This window comes from Chinchilla lanigera, unplaced genomic scaffold (assembly GCF_000276665.1).
Source record: "Chinchilla lanigera isolate Chin_1 unplaced genomic scaffold, ChiLan1.0 scaffold00114, whole genome shotgun sequence".
NCBI classification, from domain to species: domain Eukaryota; kingdom Metazoa; phylum Chordata; class Mammalia; order Rodentia; family Chinchillidae; genus Chinchilla; species Chinchilla lanigera.
This window is the reverse complement of record NW_004955515.1, coordinates 406,517-433,744: the sequence shown is the minus strand read 5'-3', so window position 1 is coordinate 433,744 and position 27,228 is coordinate 406,517. Positions and strand designations below refer to the sequence as shown.

General features: G+C 44.8%; 1 protein-coding gene and 1 long non-coding RNA gene across 2 annotated transcripts in view; both read right to left on the bottom strand.

Moving 5' to 3' along the window:
• The window catches only part of Ror2 (receptor tyrosine kinase-like orphan receptor 2), a 241,140-nt gene that overhangs the window by 121,007 nt on the left and 92,905 nt on the right, over positions 1–27,228 (bottom strand). The window lies entirely within an intron of this gene.
• Positions 24,463–26,517, bottom strand: LOC106147074. The gene is made up of 2 exons (XR_001231804.1): positions 25,272–26,517; positions 24,463–24,618 (listed from the first exon to the last, which is right to left on the bottom strand). It is a non-coding gene; the product is annotated as an uncharacterized LOC106147074 (long non-coding RNA).

Sequence of the window (27,228 nt, the reverse complement as noted above, 5' to 3'; positions counted from 1 at the left end):
CGGTTTTTCTCCGGTACCAGGAACCAAACTCACGACCTTGAGCTTGCCAGGCAGACGCTTTGCCGCTGAGCTAAATCCCCAGCCCTCACCTTTTATTTTTAAAATAAATAAAATAAAATAAAATGACATCAGAGTAGAGGTGCACAAGGTACATATAGCCCAAGGTGCGGGGACCTGGCATGGCTGGCGGGCAGCCTGATCACAAGGCTGACGTGGAGGAGACAGCACACTGAGAACAAACCCACCAAGTAACAGTGAAGGTGTGTGTGAGCAGGCAGGGAAGGTTACAGATGCTTGAGAACACACAGTTGTCCTGGGAGGTAAGATGGCAGTCGTAGAGTTGAGAAGATGGGCAACACTGGCTTACCTTCTTCATTAAAATACCTTCTTCAGTTTCCCTAGCTGGTTCTTGATGTGCTAGACCAGGGTGGTGTATGTGTCCGCATGTGTATATGTGTATGCCTGGAGCGGCTTGCCATATATATGTGTTTGGTGTGTATGCGAGTATATGTATATTTATATATGTACGAGATGTATGTATGTATGTATATGTGTTGTGTGTGTATGAGTGTGCGTGGTACCTACGTGAGTGGTATGACTGTATATGTGAGGTATGTGCAGAAAATGCCTGTGTGTGCACGGTAATGTGTGCGCCTGTCTTTTGGGAGTGGTGTGTGTTAAGGAGTATTAGGAGTCTGAAGCCACTTTTCTTACCTGATGGCACAAGACAACCTGGGGGTCAAGATATGCTTAATGTAACTCCCATTTCTCGACTAGCTATTTTAGGAGATGACAGAGAAAGCACATTCCTCTCTATTCAACAGCCTGTTTCTTTCAGTGGCTCATTAAAAAGCTCTAGTGATTTGGCAATATCCACACCAGCATCCTGCAATGGCCTAGGGGCTTTGCAACGTCATCCTAACAAGGAGACTCTGGAGAAGCCATCCAGGTTGCCGAAGATGTCAGGATGCTTGGTGAACATTCCTGAGCAGGTCCACTTGTCCCAGAGAAGCAAGACAGCAGGCCATACTGGAGGATGGGAAGTCATACTGGCCTGGGTAGCTTACAGAAATCAAAGAGGATGTGTATAATTCGAGTCAAAGCCACAAGTTTCACAGGGCTATATATGCATGACCTCATTAAAATGTCACAATGACCCAGGGTAACATTACTGCATTCCTCCTTTCTCTAACCTTCTCCTACTACGAATGAGGAAAAGCAGAGTTCTACAGCCCACCAAAAGCCCCAGGCCTTTAAAGGGGCAGGTCCCTTATGCTGCAAAATCCAGTCTGGTCCACCATACAAATGGCCTCCCGGAGACCCCTATTCATTAAACAGCCCTTATCCCAATGCAGAAAAACTGCCTGATGCTTGCTTTCCAGCCTACTTCCTTCTTCAGATTTTGGGCCACAATGATGACAAGGTCTCCGGATGGAGGCCACATTTCCCTCGCCCTCCAGCAGCACAGTCCTAGGCTCTTGATGGCCAGTGTTTGCCACATGCACAGCGAAGAAGAAAAGACAGACATGTGACAAGCAAAGTGGGCCTCTCTCTCTCTAAACTCTGGCCCATAGCTCCATGTGCCCATCTTGGTGAGATGCCAGGAGCTCCCTGTTCTTAAACCCAGACCTGACATGCACAGCCTGGATCTCGTATGCCTGTTTGTTCTTAAACCACTCAGCTGTATGCATTTTGTTGTACTTTGTCTATGTGACAATAAGAGGATGTGAGGATTAATGGCATTACTTGGAAGATTTTTTGTGTCAACCACAAAAGATAAATTAGAAGGGTTCCTTAAATACACTACGTCACAAGATGTGCACTTACAGGCTGAAGGGAACTGGAACAGGTGTCCCCTTGGTTCCTCCCACCAGTTTCCTCACGAGCTGCTTGTCTGGTCAGCACCCTCAAGCTCACAGGGCAGGATGAGGGTGAGGGCACAAGAGATCTTGGCCCAGGTGAGAGCTCACTGATACATTCAGTGCCTCCCCTCCAAGACATGGAAAACAGTGTTTTCTGGAGCCTAAACAAGGACTTCTCAAATGTACAACAGTCTTTTTCAAAGCTACATATTTCTTTCATCAACACTTTACATGTTCTTCCACCCAGTAGGTATCAAACTGTCTAGGTCTCAGAATGCTGCTTCTGTCCAAGTGCCTGCAGGACAGCCTCTACAGGTTCAGAGGAAAAGCTGCAGTTGCTGCCAGTCAAAGGCCTGAAATTCAAAAGGACATTAATTTTAAAAGATACTAAAATTTTAAAAAAGATACTGCTAAATTAATATTATGTTTCCATTGGTTTACTTCCAGAGGTAATACTTAGAGAAACCACAAGGTCAGCTACCGATCAGTGTGATTTCTGCACTGCCTCTGGGCTCCCCGGAGGCCTCCCTCCTCCCTCTGCAAGTTCTCAGCTTCCCTGACAACCCAGGGATAAGCTCTGCCCTGACCCTGTGCCTTCAGGTCTGCAAAGATGGGCTGCCTCGGATGCCAGCCTCCTGGGGCCCCCTCCAGCCCTTCCTGTTATCCCCATTGGCTTCTTCCTGGACCTGCTCTGGCTCATATCTACATGGTCTCCGGAGGCCTCATGCGTTCATAAGCAGGGCTCTTGAAGGGTGACTGTCTCACGAGGACTATGGCTAACTGTGCAGGGAGGCAGGGCTTGGCCTGGTGGATGTCTCCTGCCTCGGCTCCTTCCCCTCTCGGCTTCCTGGCCACCATGAGGGAGCCACTTCTCTCCACCCAGACCCTTCCATCATGCTGCCAACCATGCTAGGACTGGAACTTTCAAATGGAGAGCCACGAACAAACCTCTCCTCCTATGAGTCATGGGCACTGGGTAACGGTCCCAGCCACGAGGAGAATGCTGGACAGGCTGCTTCTTATACTGAAGGTACCTGAGCAACTGAACCTTTCCTCCTGCACCCTGACCCCAACAGCCACCACAAGGGGTGTGCCTACATCTCCAGCAGGAAGGAGAATGGATGGCCTGCCCCAAGGCCAGCAGGGAAGGGTAGCCAGGGAGGAAGCGGCCCCTGGTGGCTCTGCTACCTCTCAGTAATGGGCTCCATCCAAATTGCTCCATGAAGGTCTCTGTTTGTAAAGCAGCACTGGGTGAAGAAGAAGGGAATGGAGAAGGAACTAAAGGAAGGGCAGGGAAAGCACAAAGAGGAGAAACAACAAAAAGGACTTTCAGAAAGCCTTTATTCAGAGGGGAAGCCCTGTAAGCTGCCACGGGATGCCTGAAATTGCACATAGTGACAATCTCTTCATAGAGGACAAGTTTTCCCTACATATACAGATCCATAACAAAGTTTAACTTATAAATAGGCAAAGAGATTAACAATAATAATAAAGTAGAACTCTGGGAAGCTGAGGCAGGAGGAAGGCAAGTTTGAGCCCAGGCTGGGCAGCTAATGGATTCAGCCAGATCCTGTCACAAGATTAGGAAAAAAAAAATTTTAAAGTGGAGGCTGAGGATAGACCTCAATTTGAAGGCCATGGATTCAAATCTCAGTACCACCAAAAAAAAGTTATTTAAAACTTATGAATTGTTTATTTCTGAAATCTTCCATAAATTGTGGCTGACTGTAAATAAATGATACAAACTACAGAAAGCAAAGCTGGATAGAGGGGATGACAATAGTAGCATCAGAGAACATTTCCCCTCTCACCCAGTTCCCTAGCAACATGGATATCTCCCAGCACCATTATCACCACTGCTGAGCTGATTACAACACCCATGCTCAGGTGCAGACCACACCATTATGACCTTAGATTCTCACAAAGACCCCACTGCTGTTCTGTCTGACAGCTGAGAAAACTAAAGCACAAACAGGGCAGGCTGACCACCTCGGCTTCCACACTGCAGGTTGGTCCCAGGGTGCCTGGTCCCCAGCCTGAGCATTGTCTTCTTAGGTTGGGGTGAGGCCAATCTGATGGTACTTAGGCCAGCCATCTGTACCCACTACCAGCCAAGGGGAAACTGCAGCAGCCCACCCACCTCCACTTGTCTGCAGCCTCCCCAAATCTCAGAGGATAAAGATAATGATTACACCCAGTATCTTACTGCTGCCTGGTGAGGCTGTGACCCAAGGTGTGCCATGGAGATGCAGGGACTTGGAGAATCCCAGTGACTCAGGGAGGCACTCCTAACCAGACCCAGGCATCCTCCAACCAGTTCTTTGCTTATCTATACCGCCAGCAAGGGGAATAGCCCTTCTGGGGTGTGTGTGCCCTTCCCTGTGACCCAAGGTGAAAACATGGGCAACAAGCGCAGGCACCCCATCTGGTGATGCCCCTGAGAGAGCTCTGCACTGTACTCTACATTCATAGCCATTTGCTACAAGGATAGGAATTTAAAGAGCGGGAAATGGGGGCAAGGACAGTCTGTGAGAACTGTCCTTACATACATGAGCAGGATATCTGCCTATCTGCACGCTGGAGGAGCAGCTGTGGTTATCCAGATAGCCTCAGACAGGGAAGTGTGGTGGGTGCGTGCAGTGCTTGGCAGGCATGTGGGAACACCTCACCCCAGGCCCAGCACCCAGAGGGCCCCAGGTTCCCATGATAAGAGCTCCAAACACAAGTACCAAGGCTTCAGGCCAGTGCCCTGCAGGCCCCGCCCCATCTGGAACAGGGTGAGTGTACACATCTTTCAAAAGTTACATGGTCCAATCAAGATGGCCTATTCTATAATGACTTACTTTCCCAGAAATGTTTTTGTTTCCCACCTAACACACTAATTCCTTTTTAAAATGCTGATCTTGGTTGGGAGTAGCGGGTACAGACCCAGATCCTTCGCTTTCTTGGGAGAAACTGGTTTTCCCTGAACACTGTAACTCCATTCTCCCACTGGCTCACACTAGAAAGGAATGTCTCCAGAGTTCATGCGGCTGCATCTCCTCCCTGTGTGCATCAAGGTCTGTGGTGACAGCCGTGCCAGGGACATAGGGGTAGGCAGGAGAGGCCTGAACACCTGCTTCGATCAAGGACTCTCCAGAGTGAAGGGGCCAGGGTGGACATTCTGGACTTCGCTGAGGGGAAGGAGGAGGAACACCCTGAACCAAGGAGAGATAGGGGTAGGGGCGCACAGCATGAGCAATGGTGTCCCCGTTCAACCCCCAAGGTCACTCTTCAATGACTCCACCAAAAGCAACACATGTGAGAAATGATCCTTCATTAATTCCCATCTGGTTCCAAATCTACTTTGGGAAAAGACACTCAGTTACCTGTGGACACAGCTGCTGGTAGGGCACTGACGTCATGTATCTGAGGCCCTGAACATACTCTGTATTTTCGGCCCTACATTTACCTCTCTAGAGAAAGGGCAGTTTTCAAAAGTCCAACTAAGTTCATTTGTTTAGACATGAACAGCATGGCTTTCGTAAAAATCACAACTCAAAGCCCAACCAATCCTAGTGCTGGCTTCAGCTGCTTCCAGGTCAGGCTGCTGGGCCAGGCCGTCTGCCTGCACAGCTCACCTCCGATCGCCACTTCCCTGCAGACCAGGGCCTTTCAACAGCCACTCTCTGGCACTAACAGCCTTCCACAAACTCTCCTTCTTAAGTGCTTTTTTATCCCTGCAGTGGGGCGGATGAAGGGGCGGGGGCTATCATAACTCTGAGTTCTACACGTTTCAGCAAGCTGCCCAGAGCCAACAGCATAAATCAGAATGTATTTTAGTATTTCAGGGCAGAGGAAATGGTGCTCCGGCTAGATTCCCTACCGTTTCTTTAAGTGATTATTTTGATTTAAACCGCTGGCTTGTGGCAAGACTGCTAGCTACCAGCTCGAGTTCGTTTGTCCTGGGAGTCCAGAGCACAAAGAAACACTGTTCGGTGGTTCCTGGGGGTCTCTGCCAGGGTGCAAGCGAGGTGAGCGCTGAGTGCTGGCTTCCGAGGTAGATGCTTATGTCGTCTGCCCCACCCCCAACCCAGGAGCTACCATCCACAGACAGCTCTTGCTTCTTGCTAATCTCTCATGCAAGCTGTCTGAGATCTTCGGGCTGCTTGCAAAACAACTGGATGTCTCCATATTTGGGGAAAACGTGTAGCTAAGTCCAAAATCCACTGAACACCGTCCTCAGCTTGAAGGTGAGAGATTGTGACTTGCTTGGTCACCCACACAGAGAACAGCAGTCCCTGGATGTTCCTGTGTTGCTAGAACTGTGCACTGGGAAAGCTGGGAAGAAAACCAGAACCCAGGTGACTTCACCAGGCAAAAAGGGCTCCATTGGTAATTATGTTCCATAATTTCAGCTGTATAAAAAATGAGACAGACTCGCCACCGGTCCTTGACTGTTTCAACAAAACAGGGCTGGAAGTGGGAGGGAGGGGAGGCGTCATTCCTGCATTTCCCACACATGTGTTCTCATTTAGAGCAACCATTTCATGCTTTGCAAAATATCCCTAAATAAAGCAAAATGCATTCATGACACAGTTCAAAATTAGGAACCCAAACAAAACAGAGAAAGTTACAGTGATCTGCTGGAGTAGGGACAGCCTCTCCAGAGCCTCTGCTCACCTTCCACCTTGAGGCATGCAGGCTGGATGAAGAGGTTTGTCCAGGGAGAACCAGGAAGGGAAGGGATGGGACAAAGAAAGGGTTCTTAGTCAACCCTACTGGGGTGAAATCTAAGTACAATAAAGTGCAGCCCACTTTAGGGGTACATTATGATGAGCTCTGACAAATGATACACCAGTGCAACCACACTCACAATCACCCCAGTAGCAGTGGGCAGGTGATCATAGGCAGCTATCAAGGTTGGAGGGGGCTGCTGGACCAGACAGGACATCTACTCAGGGATAGCACTCCTGGGTGCTGCCAGGTTGAGTGGGCACCACCACTGTGGTGAGGAAGTTGAATGACAGCCTCCTGGCCTCAAACCTAAGAAGTTGGGCTGGGGGTATAGCTCAGCAATACAGCAGTTGCCTAGCATGAATAAGACCCTCAGTTTTATCCCCAGCTCACGCATGCACACGCACACACACACATTTCTGTATATATACATATGACAGTGGATTTTTGGACTTTGCTGTGGATTGAATTGTGTCTATCCCCCACATATGCTAAAAGACCAAAGTCCAAGGGGACTACATTTGAAGACAAGGGCTATATGGAGGTGATAAGAGTTAAAGGAGGCCACAAGGGAAGCTGCAGTCTCATAGGGATGGTGCCCTTATACAAAAAGAGACAGCCTTTCTCCTTCCACTATGTGAGGACACAGCAAGAAGACCACCACCTACCATCCAGGAAGAGCCCCCTCCAGGAGATGAACCAGCCACACCTTGATCCTGGACTGGCTGCCTTCAGAACCACTGAGCAACATGTCTGTGGTTCAAGCTGCCTGGTCTGCAGTGCTCTGTTACGGTAGCGCACTTGACTAAGAGATGACAGACTTCCACTCGAGAACCAAAAGGTTCTAAAGGCATGAAACCTCTGAAAGCACAGTGGAGCAGGTTTGCACTGAGTCCTGTCTGTCCCCTCGGCCCCCCAGAAAGCACGCTCTGCCGTGGCTGCCAAATCTCCTTCAGTTCTGGAGCTCTGGAGAAAACCCCTGGAAAGACACTGGGCTGGAGACTATTTCATTTTTTTACTTACTGCTCCAAGGGCTTCTAAGGAGAATGGGACCCAAATACCCATGACCTCAGGAATAGAACTGTGCCTCCAGAAATCAGCTGTCAAACTGCAGAAAGATGCGTTAAAGAAAAGGTACCCAGATGACCACTGGACCCAATGTGAAGACATCATGGAGTGGAGCTGAAGACATCAAAACCGGAGGAGTTACACATGCCAGGACACCAAGGATGGGACAGAGTGGGGGACAGGGAAGGAGGAAGGTGAGTCCAAGAGGGACTGGGCTTTTGGTGGGCCCAACCCTGCCTTCCCAAAGCATGATTCAACAAAGGAATGCAATGGGGGCTCCAGGGGTCAGCGTGTGCCAGCTACACAGAGAGCTGGGGGCCAGGTAAGAGGGGCTGGTCCCACCCAGATGGAATGCTGGACCCAAGGAAGCCACTTCTCTCCCTCCTAGATCCAACTAGGCCCACAGGGTGCTATAGTCTCACACCTGTGCTAAGGGCTGCAGGCCTGGCCACTGCCCCTCTAACTTCCAGGGGCGGTCTTCTGAGGACAAGATCTATGCTGAGTCCCTAAATGTCCCCATATATAATACACACCCCTTCAAGAAAAAGAGACAGAGGTTCCCATTTGGAGGTCACCCAGAAGAGCACAATCCCCCCAGAAAGGGCTCCCAAAGGCACCCCCAACTTCCAATGGAAGATACTCAAGGGGACAGGGTTGGGGTTAGTATTCACTATAACATCTGACTTTGGAGTCAGTCCTGGCAGACAGGCCCCAACTGCACGCTCCAAGGCAGGCTCCTCCTCTCCTCTGAGGCTTGGAAACCAGCACCAAGACTGCCCACTGGTCTGGCAAGACACTGCTCTTCCCAGCCAGGGATGCTGGCAAGCAAAAAGACATCCTATCCTTTACGTCCCCCTGCCACCAAACAGGTCGCTTTCTTTTTCACTTCCTACAGGGACCTATTTGCCTGGGGCTCGAAGTCCGTGTTGATTTGAGAAAGATGCACTAAAGTCGCTCTCCAGGAAGGGCGTAGGAGCTGTTCCAGAGCTTGCTGGCTGCCAGCATCCCCCACCCACACAGTCCAACCATCAAAATGGAAAACAGATGAGTCTTTAAAGGAAAAGTTATTTATATTGTGGAATCATTCAGAGCGAGCAGAGACTTGAAAAGGTTTATCACCTGGGGCATAAGACTAATGATACTTGAGTCTTCTTGCACCAAAGGACGGATGTGTTTTATGGAATATAAAGACAAGGAAATGCGTTGGTTTGATAGTATTTCTTGATTTCTATTTCTAATGACATATGCATGCTGATTCCAATCAATCAAGGAAAAGTGCTCTTCCATGAGTCACCAAGGAAGTCCTTTCTTGAGAGTCCTGCAGAAGGTTAAGATAAAGACTGAGTACACAAATGAATTAAGCCAGGGGAGGGGGCATTGTGTCTAAGGGCTGCTGCTTTTCTGAGGAAGGCAACAGGACAAGGCACGGACATAACAGGCCTCTGCTCATGGCCACTCACTTTATTACCACTGTAAGCCAAAGATTTTGTTTTTTAAGTAACAGCTGGACATAAAGCTTTCTTGGATAATTATTGTACTGGACTTCCTTTGGTCTAGAGTTATTTTTATAATATCCAGGTAATACATGAAGGATAAAACACTATAATACTTCTGTGTTTGGGGCTTTTAAAGCAATTACAACCCTTCAAGGTATTTTTTTTCTAGGAAAATCACAACAACCAGCCTCTTTGTTTCCATCAGACCAAATGTCTTACAGGTCAGTGTGGCCCCCACTCTAACTGGTGCTGCATTGAAGGTGACAATAGAATTGCTACTTGCTGGAGATAACCTCTGCTAGACTTCCTACAGGGACCAGACCCTTTCTAGGGTGACGCTGTGGGTCCAGGAGAATCACCTTTACATCCTCCTGTGCTGTGGATGTTGGAGGCTCCTGTGTGAAAGACGTGGCCTCAGGGTAGTACCCCTGGGAGATAGGGTGCTCCTGGGAGGTCATTTACTTCCTGGGGGTGCACTTAGAAGGGACTGTGGAATACCTGCCTTGCAGTCTTGCTGTTTGCATCCTCACTGCAGAAGCAAATGGCTAGTCTCGCCCCATGGTCCTAGCATGATGTGCTGCCTCACCTTGCTTGGCCCAACACTACAGGACAAGTGATTCTGGACCACAACTTCCCAAACCCTCAGATATTTCATTATAGTAACACAGTGCTGACTAACACAGCCTGACTGCAGTCACAAAGTCTCAGGTTTTTCTTGACTTCCATATGGAGATGAATCCAGGGGCAGAAAAGGAGAACAAAAAGCCAAAGTGACCCTCAAGGCAAAAATAAGAGGCAACAGGAAAACAACCCCACTGATGAAAAAAGACCTCTGCAAGGGACTGTGCACTTCCCCGCACTCCTCTACAGCTGAGCAGGCAGGACAAACACCTGCAGGAAGCTGACCTGGAGAGCCATCTGCCCCACACCGAGTCCCCATGCTGAGTCCGCATGCCAGGGGCACTGGGTATAGAACCTGCGGCCCTGGAACCAACACTACTTCCCTGAAACACCTACAATTCATGGGAGACAACTACAAAATACGTGAATTTATGCAAGTAAGTTACCCTTCTTTTCCAAGCTTTGTTTTATAAATGTAAGTAACATGTGAATGCTAAGTAAGTTACATGTGAATACACTCCCCTTTTCAAATCAAATAAAGTCACTTTGGAGACTACTTCAACCTCCCTAAACATAACCACTCAGTATTCTGCCACTGATGCTTTCAGCTCTCTCCCCATCTACAGGAGCAAGTAGTTGCAAGCATGGCTTTTTCTCTAGATAACCCTATCTGCATGCTCTTTCTGCCAGTGTCTTTGTTCTTTTATTTTATTTTCTTTTTCACTGAGCCATGACTTGAAAATATTTGGGTGAACCACCTTGTTCTTTTTACATTATTGTTTAAAGCTCCCTACTACAAATACACATTTGAGTTTTGTTTTCTTATCATTTCAAAAGCAATAAGCACTTAGCTAATGTTTCTTTTTCTTCCTCACAAACAGCATTGCTATGAATATCCTATTCATGTTTCTATGTCCCCGAAGCTCAGTGTAGCAAGGAGGCAAATTCCAAGACATGGAATTACCAAGTCTGTGGATGCACATGTTGATTTTAAGAGGTATGGCTAAATGCCTGCCAAAGTGCAGGTACTAATCTATACTCTACAGTTAATGAATATGTTCATTTTTCCACATCCTCTCTTTGAACATTGCCTATATGAGAGTTGAAAATATTAACTTACAATTCCTACGGTAGGTAGTATGGGTCATGGAACAATGGCCCACCAAAGATGCCCACATGGCAATGCCCAGAGCTGTGCACATCTCACTTTACAGGGCTGAGTGTGTGCTGTGTGACTAGGGTTCTGAGATGAGGCGGGGTGATCCTGGGCTTCTGGGGTGGGCCCAGAACAATCACAAAGCTCCTTATGAGAAGCATGCAAGAGCTTAAGAAAGGATGATGGGCCAGGTATGACAATGACCCAGAGAGAGGCAAGAAGATGCTACACTGCTGACTGTGAACATAGGTAGCTCTAGAAGCTGGAAAATATGAGAAATGGCTTCTGCTTTACAGCCTCCAGCAGGAGCCCAGCCATATAACTCACTCTAGACTCCTGGCCTCCTAAGCTGTGACAGGATACAGTGTGCTGTTTTAAGTATTTAAATTTATGGCAATTATTACAGCAGCCAGAGCCAAGTGAATGCAACTGGGGAGAACAAGCTTTTCTTTCTAATTTTACTATTTGCATATCACTTTGTGAAAATTCCTTTTCTAAATGTCTTTTCCCCATTCTCTAGAGCTTCTATTAAGTTTTGTTGTAAGTCTTGTTGACTTAAGAATGATTTTTTGCCTCATCACAATAAACAAATTTTTCCAGGGTATAAAGCATACTTAAATGTTCTATCACCACTGATTAAAAATGTCATTATTTCCCCACCCATAGAAAGCCATATTTAGCATTTATTCAATTTCAATATATTCCATGTATGTGTGGATAATTTACTGTATTCTTTTGATTTTATCAATTTAATTACTACATCACATTTTCACATCGGATCAGACAAGTATCTCATTATATTGTTCAAAAATTATCTTGGTTTTCTTGACCTCTTTTAATTCGAGAGATTTTAGAACATCCAAATGCTAAAAAAGTAACAGCCTGGGGTGACAATGGAACTTGCATTAAATGTATATGTTAATTCGTGAGAACTGATACCTCTCTGATACTACACTCCCATCTAACAATAACCTTTTCCTTTCTAGCTATTCTGATCTTCCCAGCTGTTCAGTAAGGTTGCAAATGTATTATGCACCTTTACTAATGTTTTCCTGGATACCCGAATGGCTTGCTTCTGTAAGCAGGATGTGTTTTCCCATTTCTTGTTGTCATAGTTTATTATGGATAATGAAAGATGCAACCCTTATTTAGAAGTGTGTCCTCAATCCAGTGAACCTGCAATACCTCTACACTGGTTTCAAGATTTTGAGTATTTTGTACATAGATACTATTGAACAAACTGCAATTAATACCAGTTTTATCATTGAAAAACTATACATGTGAGGCTACAGAAATAGTTGTACAACACATGCTTAGCACGTGTGAGGCCCCTGGGTTCCATATCCATCACCCAAAGTAGTAGTAGTAGTAATAATAATAACAATAACAATAATAATAAATAATGTAACTATCATCTGCTTTGCTTAACTTCCCCTTGAACAAAGTCTGTTTCATGAACATGCTCACCTAGCTCTTTACAACATCATGTTCTTTAGAGGAATGTCATATCCCATAATAGTGGCTATGACTGCGTAAAGCAGCAAGTTCATGCCAGGTAGTACAGAGGGGAACATCTGAAATATAACAAGAAAGCCGGGTGTGCAGCTCAGTAGTAGAGTTCTTGTGTAAAATGTGTGAGGTCCTGGGATTGATCCTCAGTGTATACATCTTCCCAAAAGAGGTATGGAATGTATAATTTTTTTTTTCCTGAGGTGCAGGAAATAAGAACCCATCAGAAGTAGATGTGAAGAATTTAGTGGAGAAGGAAAGGTTATAAATACACGAAATAAACACAGAAGATTGTAAGTCCACAAGAAGTTGGAGCAGGGCATGGTGGCACATACCTATAATCCCAGCGTTTAGGAAGCTGAGGCAGGAAGATCGCAGTGAGTTTGAGGCTAGCCTTGGCTACATAGTGAGTTTAAGACCAGCCTGAATTACATAGTGAGACCCTGTCTTTGAAAGCAGATGCTGTTGAAAAGGAATAAGGTCCCCAAAATAGGTTGAGAAGCTGCCCTTCAGAAAGGACATTTTTCTTATCCTTCTAGGAAGGGAGAAGCAAGGAAGCTAGGAGCTATGAGATCCTGTAACATCAGCAACAAGGTATTTTCCCTTAGGCACACACACACATACACACACACCCGCCAACCAGGACCAGAGGCTTTTTGACCACCAGGGCAGCTACGGGACCTCCACAGAGCCTTGCCTTTGTGTGGATGGTGACCTGCATTGAGTGTTTTATAAACACTGAGTCAAGTCATATCCTGCAGCAAGAGACATGGGCATCACCAGGAAAGGGTCTGAGGAAACCCAGGTCTGTAGGGGTCCCTCGCTGACCTCAGCAGCCAGCTCCTGGGCAGGATGCATGGCCTCCTGTCACCTTCAGGGCAGATGGGAGGGCAGCAACTTCCTGCCCTGGCCCAGCCCCCAGTGGACCAGTCTCCCAGGAGGGGCCAGAGCAACAGGGCCGCCCTTGTTTCGCTGTACGTTCAATAATCTGGTTTTCATTGACCAGAGTTTTCAGGGCTCTCCCACCACATTTTTCTTTAATTATGATAAAAGAGAGTAACTTAATCAAGCATAAATCCTGTTGAAATAAGCAGAAGATAAAGGGGTTAAGCTTGGAGAGGGGGTTGGGTGGAAACGCCGGCTATAGTCCTCTGGATTTGGGAGAGAGCTTCAAGAGGCCACCAAATCCAGCAAATTAAAATGCAGTCTGGTTCCTACCCAGAATCCAGTCCTAATCCTGCTGCAAGAAAGAGAAACAAAGGCCAGGCCTAAGCTGCTGCAGAGAGGTACCTGGGAAAAAAGCCTCTGGTTCACCAGGCTGTCCCAAGGGCAGGCCCAGTTCTGCAGCCTCCACTTGGTTCCCTACCCTCACTGAGGGGTGACCAGGGTGGGGACCTTTCTGGCTCACCTGGGCAATGAGAAAGCTTGGGCCTATGTGCATGTGCATGCATACATGCATGCATGCATGTGTGCACACACTAACAGGCACACATATCTGTATGCACACATGTACACCAAAGATTTGCACACATGCACATGAGCACACCCCACAGAGCAGCAATTCTCAAAGCACCTAGTGATCAGCAGCAGCCCCTAGGAAGTCCATAGAAATGCAGAATCCCAGGCCTATTCCAGGTCTATAGAATCAAATACTCGGGTGGGCCTGGGAAATTTGTAAGTAAGAAGCCCCTTGCACTAAAATTTGGGAACTGCTGCTACTTAGAGCACATGTCTGAGGTAATGAAGACCAAGCACTGATTTAGAAGATAGGATGGTAAATGTGTTGCTTCATTTAGTCATTTTGAGTGCTCCCTGCAAAGAGCACTCAGGCTCCACATACCAAGAGGAGTCTTAGTACACATGGGCACCAACTCCTTCATCCTCCACAGTAGCCCTGTGAGCACCTCCAGCTTCCTGACAAGGTTAATGGAGCACAAAAAGGTTGAGTAGCTTGGCCTAGATCCCACAGCCAGTAGGGGCAGGACCAGAACTCAGAGCCAGCACCTGGCTCAGTGTCTACCTCCTAAACAGACACCATGCCACGCATGCCCCAGGGCTGCAGGTGAGCGGGGGCCATAGTCCCCATCACGGTGACTGCTGAGGACAGACGAAGGCCAGGTGTGCTGCTATGGGAGCTGGGCAGGACAGCTGGTCAGTCCACCAGAACATGCACCTGTGTGGCAATGCCACCACCATGCAAGGCTCCAGACACAGCAAGACTCAACCCCACGCAGAAGGAGCACTTCAGCCCCTTGCACAGACTAAGGAAGGCAAGGTATCTTCTGGAATCTTCTAGACTAAAGGTCCTGTGGATCATTTCTCCCTTGGGTAAGAATGGACAGCCACAACTGGTCACATACCTCCACCTGGAGAGATTATCACCAAGAAAATCACTCAGAGAAGACCCAGTCCTCCCCTAGCCCACCAGGAGGGCCTCAAGCTCCTGTAGTCCTGAGTGTAGGACACAGCTCTGGGTGGAAAAGAGGCTCACACTGGAGGCAGGTGGGGGAATGGTGTCATTTGTGGAGGCAAGCAGAGACCAGAACCGTATGGTGTAAGGAAGGCACAGTAAGAAACATGCACCTGTGAAAGGGCTCAGGTGCCAGCCCTTCCCATCCAGGACTGGTGAAAAGTGCACTGAGCAAGGAGCCAAGGCCATCCTCCCCATCATGAGCAGGGCACCAGGAGAAATGTCCTTGTCACACTGTTCTGCAACACTCAGTGATTCCGATTATAAAAGAAGCCAAAGCCACCCAGAGGTTGTCTGCTGCTTTCTGAATAGAGAGACCATGTCAGATGCCTAGGAGCACAGATGAGCTGGCTGGAAAGAGAGTCAATCCATCTGTGAACAAGTCAATCACCAACACATGATGTATAAATGAAGCTAACATACAAAACACAACTGTTTCTATACACTAGCAATGAGCAATGTGGACAGTGAAAACGAAGGATATGCTGTTTGCATAAGATCAAAACAACAAATTACAATGGTCCCTCCATATTCATGGCAGATAAACTCCAGCACTCCCCACCCCCAACACCAAACCACAGGTGTTCAAGTCCCTGGATAAAATGGCATAGTGTGTACATGCAGCCACTTACCCACATCTTCTTGTATACTTTATATCCACATCTTGAGATTCCTTACAATACCTAATACTACAATGTAAATGCTATGCTTAATAATGACAAGGAAAAGTCTATGTATGTTTAGCACAGATAATTTTTTCAAATATTTTCAATCCAAGATTTGTGAAGCCATGGATGTGGAACCTGTGGGTTTGAAGAACAGACTGCACTTAATCCCCCTACACAGCACAAACTTTACACTCTGAGAACTGCAAAAGCACTGGTGAATTAAGCAAGAAGGAGTTAATGAATGAGAAAACCAGTTATGTTCATGAGACTGGAAAATTAGATATAGTTAAAATGGTAAAATTCAAATCTTCTTATAGATTCAGCACAAATGCCACCAAAAATCACAACTGGCTTCCCCTAACCCCAACCGGCTTCCCCCAACCCCAAAGACTGACTAGCTCATCCCCAAAATTGATATGGAAATGCAGGGACCAAAAATAGCCAAAACAGTCACAAGTCCCAGAAACTGAGAGAGGATGTAGACCAATGGAACAGAAATGAGGATCTAGAAATAAACCTTTCCATTTAGAGTCAACTGATTTTTCACAAGAGCACCAAGACAATTCAGTGGGGAAAAAAGAAACGCTTCCCAACCACTGGTGCTAGAGTCACAGGGTGTTCACATAACTGTTTTTGTTACTTTTCTCATTGCTGGGACAAAATACCTGTCACCCACAAGTTAAAGTAAAAAAGGTTCATTTTGGCTCACAGTTTGTAGAGGTTTCAGTTGGCTGGCTCCGAGGCAAGGAGGTGTGGTAGAGGAGAAACAGTTCATGGCAAGACAGGTAGGAAGCAGTGAGGCTTCCTTCTTTTTTCCTTTTTTTTTCCATCTAGTCTGCCAGCATATTGGTTGGTGCCACCCATACCCAAAGTGAGTCTTCCTTCCTCCGTGAGTCCATCACCCACATCCAGAACGGTTCTAAACCAGTCAGTGGACTAATCCAGTATCCCACATCCATGATCCAGTCACTCCCAAAAGCCCAATCTATGGCTGCATGAGGTTTTGGGGGCACGTGTAAATATAATCATAACATACAGAAAAATGTTGGACCCCTTCCTCATAAAACACACCAAAATTAACATTTGTGTCTTAACACACATCTTCCAGAAAAGGAAAAGGCACTCACAAAACAGGAGAAAACATTTTCAAGTCATACATTTAAGGAGCGGCTTCTCAGTATATATAAAGAACAATAATACAGACTGGATGTTTTGTGTTCTCCCCAAATTCATATGAAGTGCTAGCCTACCATGTGATGAAATTTGAAGAAGGGGCCCCTGGGAAATAAGTAGACTGAGATGGGGCCACGTAGGTGGGCCCCATGATGGGATTACTGTCCTTACGAGAAAAGCAAGAGAGACCACAGCTGGTTGCATCATGTAAGCACACATAGAAGGAAGCCCTTATCTTCCTGGTGCCATGATTTTGAACTTTCACCCTCCAGTACTATGAGAAATAAATTTCTGTTCTTTAAGCCACCCAATCCATAATATTTTTTATGACAGCCCAAGCAAACCAATACAAGCATAACTAAATAATAAAGACAAATAACTTGATCAAAGTATAAAGTATTTAAATAGCCATTTCTCAAGAAGATGCACAGCAGCTGTATTACTCTAACAGCCATGAAAAAGAAACAAGACAAATGTTCCTGTACTGATACACAAATAAAATGTGCTATATCTGTAGAACTTGACTCAGCTATAAGGAGGATTAAAGTACTGACACACAGTACAATGTGGATAAACCCTGAAACAGGCTAAGTAAAAGAGTCAGTCACAACAGACCACATATAGTATGATTCTACTTATATGAAATGTACAGAATAGACAAATTCAATGAGACAAAGTACACGAGTATATGGTTAGCACTGAGGCGAGATGGGAGAAAGGCTGCAATGGCTAATGGCATGGAGCTTCTCTTTTGGTGTAACAAAAAGGTTCTAAAAATTAATTGTGGTGATGAATGCACAATTCTGATTATACTAAAAACCACTGAGTTCTACACTTTAAATAGTAAATGGTATAGTACATAAATCATGTCTCAATTAAAGTGCAAAAATAAGAATGACTAATCTGAAGATGCTGGAAATGGAAAGGGAAGGAAAACAGGTTTGGGTGTTATAAAAACTAGAAACAGAAGCAAGGAAGTAGAAACAAAGTGAAAATGAGGTAAGTTCAGGAACAGATATAGTTGAGCAGGTGTGTCAGTCAGTGTTCCCTCATCATTACAAAATACCTGAGATAAGCAACATCTCCTTAAAAGAAGGAGATGTTTCCTGTGGCTCAAAGTTTCAGCGCATCATCACATGGCTCTACTGCTCTGTGCTTGCTGCAGCACAGTGCATCAAGGCAGCAAGCACATGGGGAGGAGGGTTGCTCACCAGGAAATGAGAGGGAAGGAAGGGGAGGGCTGGGATCTCAAGGTCCCTTCAATGCCCCCCACGACCTAAACTTCTCCCACCATGCCTAACTTCCCAATGGTTCCACCACCTCTCAGTAGTGCTATAAGCTGGAGACCCAGCCTTGGATTCACACTCAGAAGCAGGTCTGGGAGAGATGCCCAGGGCTCCTCAACACACGAGCTTCCCAGGCTTCTCGCCATGTGCACTAACTTCCTTTCTCACCACTCCTTGGATTTCTAATTCAACCTGAAAGGCCCTAGAATTTTTGGTGGGTTACTCAGGTTACCAGACACTGCCCTAGATAAAGAATCCTGGTGTTTCCAAATAGATTTTAGCTGGAAGAAGCCTGATTCTTGCCATGAAGACATCTCTAAGGTCAACTCCCAGCCCTCAGTTGTACTCTGGGCCCCATATCCATCTATTCATCCCCCACAGACTGTGCACATGGCCCTGGATATCAGGTGGAAACAGACGAGGAGCAGAAACACTGTCAGCTCAGCGTACATGGGGAAGAAAGGGAAGGTCCAGCCCTGTCATTAAGAACCACAACCTTAATTACGACTTAGACACATTGTAATTCTCACCCAAGTCTGCAGAAAACACTGCCATAGATCAAAGCATGAGGAAGGTACTTGGTGGCCTGGAATGTGAAAATCACACAGATCAAGCTGTCTGCGGTGAGTCAACCACCAGCCAGAGCACATCACGTGCAGTCAGTTCCTCCTTCCACATCACAGTCCAAAAGTGCTCCACCTCCCATGTCCCTGAAGACTTGCCCAAGAGTGCGATGAGGAGAAAAGCCTCAGCCCATGCTCACTGGAGACAACTTTCTTCAAAGACAGATAATTTTCACCAAACAGCACAGAAAGACAGCAGATAAATCACACCTTGGTGAGTTTATTTATGCTGCTGTTACCCGCTCTATCATATCTTTAAATGTTCCTCAGGGGATGAAGGGTCATAAAGAAAAAATTCTTTTATAACACTTTAACCTATGTACTTCTTCAATGAGGAGTTTAAGAATTCAGAATTATCCCTCAGCCATTACTGTGTGCTTTATGCAAAACACCTGCCTAAAAAGCAAAGGCCAATAGTTCCCTGTAACGTAGAAAATCTCCTATGTATAATGTACTTATTGCAATATTTTTTCAATATAGTTCTCAAATACATTAATTCCACACAGCCAAAAAAAAAACTCAAATAAGTTCTCTCATAGAATAACAATGGGGAAAACTACAAAAAGGGGCTCACACAAAAGGATTTGCTCTTCTTACACTATGCATCAACAGGCTGTTTGAAGGCCTACAACCCGGACACTAAGTTCCCAGATTAGGGACTCAAGGAGTTGACTGATTCAACTATGAAACTTTGTTTTGTTTGCCTGAAAATCAGTGCGCATCAGTGCTATGGTCTAGATGGGGTCCCCCACTGAAGCCCATGTGTTGGAGGCTAGGTGGTGGCTTTGGGAGGAGGTGGAGCCACTGGATGGGTCCCGAAGGCTGTCTCTCTATGATGCTGGTGTGCTCCTGAAGGGGATCCTGGGGCCCAGCCCCTCCTCTCTCTACTTGCTTTCTGGTGAGTAGCTTCCTCTATTACACACTCCTGCTAGGATGGGCTCTGTGAGCCCAAAGCAACAGAGCCAACTGCACGTGGGCTGAAAACTCCAAAACTGTGAATCAAATTAAAGCTAACTGTTGTATAAACTGATTACTTCAGGTATTTTCTTACAGTAATGGAAAGCTGAGTAACACATTTGATAGCACTTACTTGCTTCTTCTTATAAAACAGGATACCAACACACAGACTTAGTGATTCAATGGAAAGATGGTTTCAAAAAACGGAGAAAGGGATCAGGAAAGAGGGATAAAGTCTCAGACTGGAAGAATGCATTTTAATTATCTGCATGGTGACCACAGTTAATGTCATATATTTCGAAAGAGCTGCATGACGATTAATTTTGCTTGGGGATGGGGGCTAATTGGGATCTTAAAAGAACTCAAATCTGCAAATACTCCTCAAAATGGGGTTTATAATATTGTACTTTAAAATAGGAAATAAAATAGGAAATAAAATTTTCAAATTCTCTACTCTGATCAAAATACCTGGAGGCATATTCTGCTCATCTCTCTACTGAATGAAGCTATAAAATCTAGACAAAATTGGACAAAATGAGCAGTATCAGGGATGCCTCACCATGCCCAGGGCTGAAGTAACCCAAATCTCACAGAAGGCATCAGTACAGATGCCTTCCAGCTTTGCCTATGGGGTACAAGGATGACTGTATCTTTCCTCCCCTAAAGGTACACAGACAAAACCCGAGTTTCCTTCTTTCTTCCACTTTCTTCCTCTTCTTCCTTGTCTTGCATGCAGCGCTACAAATGTGGAGGTGGGTGGAGGTGAGAAGGGGACTGCAGGAGCACAACACTGGGAAGAACCTGTGTCTGTGATCAGAAGAGCAGGTCCAATAGGTGGCTGAACCCCACTGGTTGCTTTTTTTCCCTCTGTCCTCCAACTGCCTGACATAGTCAAAGTGAACAGGAAGTAAAACCCAAGGTTTGAGGCTGCAGGACTGAAATGAGAGCCCCAGGGAATTGAAAGTACTGAGAAGATGGTAAGGAGGGAGGAACTCCAAGAAGTGATCAGTAGGGTTGTTTACAAACTCGCAAGACCATTTATGAGCTATGCACCTGTAGCTCTGCCCCCAAACAGATATTGAGAACAGAACTACAAAACAGATCCAGGTACCAGATTGGCCACACCGAGGCACACATGGGACAGATCTGGACAGCATTACAAAGGCTTGGGAAGCAGAAGAGACATCAAAAACACAAACACAAGGGACTATTGGGAATTTGCAGCATCAACCAAGAGGTCAATTGCCTGCTAGAAAAATAGCAACATTCCCTACAGGGGTTAAACAACACCCAGAATCTCATAACCAACATAAAATATTTAAAATCTCCAAGGTGCAATCAAAACATCCTTAACATAAAGAAGACCCAGACAAATCTCAAATAATTGATATATGTTAACAAGATGTTATAGATGTTGCAATTATCTGGCAAAGACTTCAATACAGCTGTTATAAAGATGTTCCAACAAATAATGATAATCAGTGTGGAAACAAACACAAGGATTGTGCCTCAATGACATGAAAGCGATAAAAAAAGAGAACTTAAATTTGAGAATGAAAACACCTAATAATTGAAAGAAAAACCTCTATGGATGGGACCATGAGCACTATGGAAGTGGCAGAGAAATGTCAATAAAAACTAGACTCTGAAAAGAAAGAAGGAAAAAAAGAAAGAAAAAGAAAGAAAGAAAGAAAGAAGAAAGAAAGAAAGAAAGAAAGAAAGAAAGAAAGAAAGAAAGAAAGAAAGAAAGAAAGAAAGAAAAAAAGAGAAATAAGAATATTTTAAGAGTTCAAAGAGATAATCAATTCACAGGCACTGCTCTTAAGAACGCGTTCCAGAAAACAGCTTGGCAGTTTCTCTTAAAGCTGAGTGCACACTTATCTCTGAGCAATCCCACCCTGGTATTCACCTCGGAAGAGAAAGGAAAACTTAAGTTCTCACAGAAGCCTGTACATATACACTAATGCTGCTATACCTGTAACTGCCAAAAAATAAAAAACAACTCAATTGCCCTTCAACAGGTGAATGGATAAGCACACTGTGATACATCTGTACAGTGGAACGCTACTCGACAAAAAAAAAGAATAAACTACTGAGGCTTGCAACAACTTGGACATGTGGCAAAAGCATTCAGTTAATTGGGATTTAGGGGAAAAAAATACCTGTAGCTTAGATAATTAAATAATATATGATTCCATTACATGACATTCTTTAAAAAACAAAAATTGTAAGAACAGAGGACATATCCCTGGTTGCCACAGACCACTGTGGGGAATAAAGGTGGCTGGAGGAAGGCCCAGGAGGCAGTTTTGTGGGACACAAGAGCCAGTCTATATCCTGACATTAGACACACAATTCTGTCTTAAATTCACAGACCTGTACACAAAAAAGTCAATTTCACCTTGTTAACTTAAAATCTAAAGGCAACTTTAAATCTTTCTTAGGGGTTTATTTTAAAGAACTAAACATTCATAAAAAGTTATATCAGTCATGTATCTTATTCCCTGGGGATCAGAGACAGCCTACTGCCTCCTGAGATTTAAGAATGCTTGTCACATTTTTTAATGGTTGAAAACAGTATCAAAAGAGGATTTTGTGACACAGTAAAATTGCATGACTGTGACAAGGTTCTCATTGAATCTATCATTTACATATTATCTCTGGCTGCTTTTATACCACAGAGCACAGCTGAGTGGTTGGAACAGAGATGGTATGACCTGCATAGCCTAAATTATCTGGATCTGGTCCTTTATGGGAAGGGATTGCCAACCATGATCTAAGTTATTACTCCAGTGATTTAATATTTCTTGCTTGATTCCCTACTGCCTAAATAGTGGAACATTATAATCTAACAAAAGCTCACGTTTTAAAACCAAGGAAATCTGTTCAGGCTTGAGCAGAGGGGCAGGGATGCCGACTGCCCCGAGTCAGGGTCCAGCTGTCTGAGGACAAGGATAATCAGACTTGGTCTCCACAGCAAACTTCCCTGGGACAGCAAAACACAAGGGTTTCCACATCCAAGGACTTAACAAAAAATATGAGAGATATATTTCACCTTTCACTTATTTTCAGGGTTCTATCCATTCATCAACATCATTAGCCTTTCAATTTCTAATCACATGTATCCCACATCACTTTCATGAGACAATGAGCTTTTCTGATTTTGAAAGCAATTAAGGATCAAAAGTAATTGTTAAATACTGAATAAAATACTAAATGCTAAAAGCAATGAAAAAAGAAACCCTCCTATTTCAACAAAGCTAGAATGCATTACTTCATAAACTTGCACAGGGCCCTGTACTGCAGCTATGGCCCTACTTTGGAAGTACAGACTGAGCTAGTGCAAACTTCTTTTATATGCCTACGGTGAATATTTATCCAAGAGACACCCACAGGCCAAAAGAACTCAGGTGGTGTCATCTTTTAGTTTCTGAGATGCTAACTGAAAGTGGTATTTTTTACACATCAGTCAAATTATTGTTTAAAGCACTGCTTTCCAGAAAGAAGCAGAGACATCCAGGTTTAAGGTCTCTACTGGCCAAAGTAGCTGTCCACCAAGATCTTTCAGGCTAAGAAACAACAGCATGAGGTGGGTATCCTGAGGGTCCCCGAGGATCTCACAGGCTGCCTCCCCTGCTGGCTCGCCTATGGACAGCCTCACTTTCTGTTTATATGCTGGTCTCCTCCCATGTGCATAACAGCTGTCCACTATGCACATATCACTCTGTGTGAGTGTCCTTCCTATCTAAACCATTACCTGTCTTGCTCTCTCTTCTATCCATCTTCCTCATCTTGCTGTTTACTGACCATAAGGCATCACAGTGAAGCACTGGACAAAAGTTGTTTGAATGAATGAAAGAATCAACTTGCAAACTGAAAGATTGTGTTTATGTGCTATAACATTGCAGATGTGTATTTGCCTATTTGAAAGGGACTTTATATTCAGTTTTGGGTTTATAAACTCACAACAAGCCACATTTTCTAAAGAAGGCTACATTTTCCATCTCAAATATCCTTCTGTGGGGTGTCCCTGATGCTCCCCATCAGGGGCTGGAGTCTATCTCCGCACCCTTTGAATCACAGTGGGTTCTGTTATTGTTTCAGCATATGTAACACTCAGGACTGGCCCCAAGTCAGTCCTAAATGAAGGCTGTAGCTGCCTTAAAAACACTAGCACTCAGAAGAGTTCTACTTGAAACCCAGCTACCATGTTGTGAAGAGGCCAAGCCCAATGGAAATCCTACATATATATGTTCTCAGGGAGAGCGATTCCCCTCTCAACTCAGGCCAACAATCAGCACTGACCACATCAGTGCACACCTCTGACATCCAGCCAAGTAAAGTTCCAGATGCCATCAGCCCCAGCCAACATCTTACTAGAGCCACCTAAGAGATCCCAAGTAAGAATTCTGTCAACCTTTCAAGAGCTACATTATGTAAAAGATCATTTTCCCCCCTACATAGTAGTGTTTTGTTACTAGCAATAGGTAATAACAGAATAATTCTATTAAAAAATATTCAATGTTTATTTAACCCTTATTTGTTTTTCTTTTCTTTCCTTTCTCTTTATCTCGGGAATATAGTCAACACAATAGAGAGTTTTCACTACACTGAGGCAATGGAGTTGGTAAAGTTCCTGGCTGGAAACTCTTATACAAATGCACTTGGAGTTACAACTCTGGGTTAGCTCTGTTCATCCTGGAGTCCACCTTGTCATTTTGAGGATGACTTGCCCCAGGTGAGATGTTATTCTTTCTGACATATGCCAGTGAACCAAGATCTCCAATGGATCCAACAATGTTTCCTCCTCCTTTCACGAAGACTTGGTGGACATCAGGTGAGATGCACATCACACAGTCACAATCAACTCTATGTTTATTGGCACAATAAGGTCACTAGTGGGTCAACTCTTCTTTCAGCTCACTATTTCCAGCTTTTACTTTTGGGCCAGTGTGCTTAGGCCAGTGTATTAGGTGTTCCTCATATTGTGCGTTGCTTAGGAGGCAGCATTGTCTGTAATCAAAACACCGGGGCATGCATTTCATTATGTAACCTCCAATGCTAGAAGTAAAGACATATGATGAACAAAAATGCCCTGCTAAAATTTTCAGTATAAACCAGGAAATGAGGCTCAAAGCAAAGTGACAACACGTGTTGGCAGATGCGTAGGAACAGGATGCTCTGGTCCTTGACACACCAAGAAAAACTAAGATCACCTTGGTGTCAAGCCCTGTATAAAACAAAAAACTAGGTCCATGCAGGACCACAGGGCAACCGTCCCCTTGACCACGGCATGACATATATTTTACTCTGTAAGAGAACTTTAGTAGAATTTCCCTGAAATTCTTTTTTTTTTTTTTTTTTTGGCTTTTTTTCTGGTACCGGGAATTGAACTCACAACATTGTGCTTGCCAGGCAGGTGCTGTGCCACTGAGCTAAATCCCTAGCCCCTTTCCCTGAAACTCTTAAAGTTCACAGAGACTTCACTATCTAATGTTACTGCCATCATCATTGCTGGCATCATCCTATTCTCCTTCAATTCCATGGGCTTTGTCCCATCAGTGCCCTCTGCCTCTGTAGATTTGGTTCACTCCTCTAGATAAACAACAGAAAGGTTGTACTTTTCCCCTCCACTCATCATTTAATACTTAGACAAAACTGCTCACCAGTTCCTTGTACCTGGCCCATCTCCCCTTGTCAGTCATTGGAAGCTCTCTGAAGAATCATTCAAAAGCCACACAGGGGGCACAGACTGTAACAAAGTCCTCTCTGTTGCATCAGAGCAACTTGTGATGTGCATCTGACCTGGGGCAGAAATGTAGTCCACCTCTGCATGGACACGCTGTGCCCAGCCCAGCACAATGCATGGCTGCACCGACAGCACTGTGATTTATCCCACTTGAGCAGCTGCATCTCAGGTCAACAGCCACGCTCTCCATCCAGATTCTTTCATAAAGACATGTCTTCAGGGGAACTTCTTCCTCTGAAAACACAAGCTGTAAATTACCTTTGACAAATTAAGTTTCGCTTCTCCTTGGGGATAAATTTGAAAAAGAGTATCTGAGGGAACACACCAAAGACTTCTCTGTCTGGTGGTCTTGTCAGAGCTACTGGGCAGTTGGTCCTCTTTAATTTGATGAGACTTACAGTCTGTAATTTGGTCTCTGCCCATAGGAAATCAAGTCAAGGCAGGAGAAAGTGATAGCAGCCATCTGGAAGGGAATGAATGACAAAGCATCCCACCCACAGAGGGCTTGAAGAAAGCATTACACTGGGACTCAGACTCAGAAAGGAAGAGAAGAGCCTTCATTCTCACTCTGGTGGCATGAAACTTGATCTGCTTCAGAGGAGGAATATTGCTGCCAAATGATTGAATCAATATGTTGATGAAATTTCTCTCACTGCAACAAAAGATCTGAGTTAACTCAATATACAATATAAAGGGAGGAAAGGTTTATATTGGTTTATGGTTTCAAAGTATTCAGTCCATGGTCACTTGGCCCCTATAGCTTTTGAGCCAGTAGAAGGGCAGAGGGGACCTAGCAGAGGAAACAGTTTACCTCATGGAAGCCAGGAAGCAAGGAGTAACAGGACGGGGTTGGGATCTTTTTTTGTTTTGGTTTGGTTTTTGGTACCAGGAATCGAACTCAGGACCTTACACTTGCCAGGCAGGCTCTGTGCCACTAGGCTACATCCCTGGCCCTGGGATCTTAATATCATCTTTAAGGCCATCACTATGTTCTATCTCCTGAAGGTTTCACCACCTTCCAACCTTGCCAGAGACTGGGGACCAAGCCTTCCACATGTGAGCCTTTGGGAAACATGCCAGACCCAAACCATAACAGCCAGCTTCCACTCAACCAACTCACTAGTTACAGGAGGTCTTCATGGCCTCAGTAAAATGCACTGAGCTTCTCACTTCTGCCTCTGGAAGAGGGAGGTCCACACTTCCTAGAACTTGACCACATCTGTCCACAATACTATAGTAATTAAATTAAACAATGAAATATTATTTAAATACATTGACTTTCTGTATCTGAGGGTTCTACACCTGCAAACTGAACTAGTAATTGGTTGAACCCTAAACAATACAGTATAACAACTATTTGTAGATCATTTGCATTCTAGCTGGTGTTATCACTAATCTACATATGATTTAAAGGAGGATGTATGTAAGCTAGATTCAAATACTTTACCACTACATGAAGGAACTTGAAAGTCTGAGGAATTAAGTATCTTCACAAGGTCCTGGAAACAATTCCCTGAAGACACCAAGGGATGACTATGTGATATTCATAAGGAAATGAGTACAAAAATATTATACCTGATAAAACCATGTTAGGCTGGCTTTGAAAAGACTCAACACAATGGGGGCAAAAGTGTCAGAGTGAGGTATGGGAGATGAAACAGTGAACAACCAGGAAAACATTGTAAACATCTGACATTTTCTGCTTTACAAGGTCCCACCAGTTTCTATTCTACTACTTAAAAAAACAACACTGAGAACACTGAAGGTAGTTTATGTAAGACAGAGAAGTGGAAGCTCCTATCAGCTAACTGTTCCTAAAATACCTCAGGCCTGCATTAGAAGACTGGTGAATTATTTAAGGTGAACAGAATGTT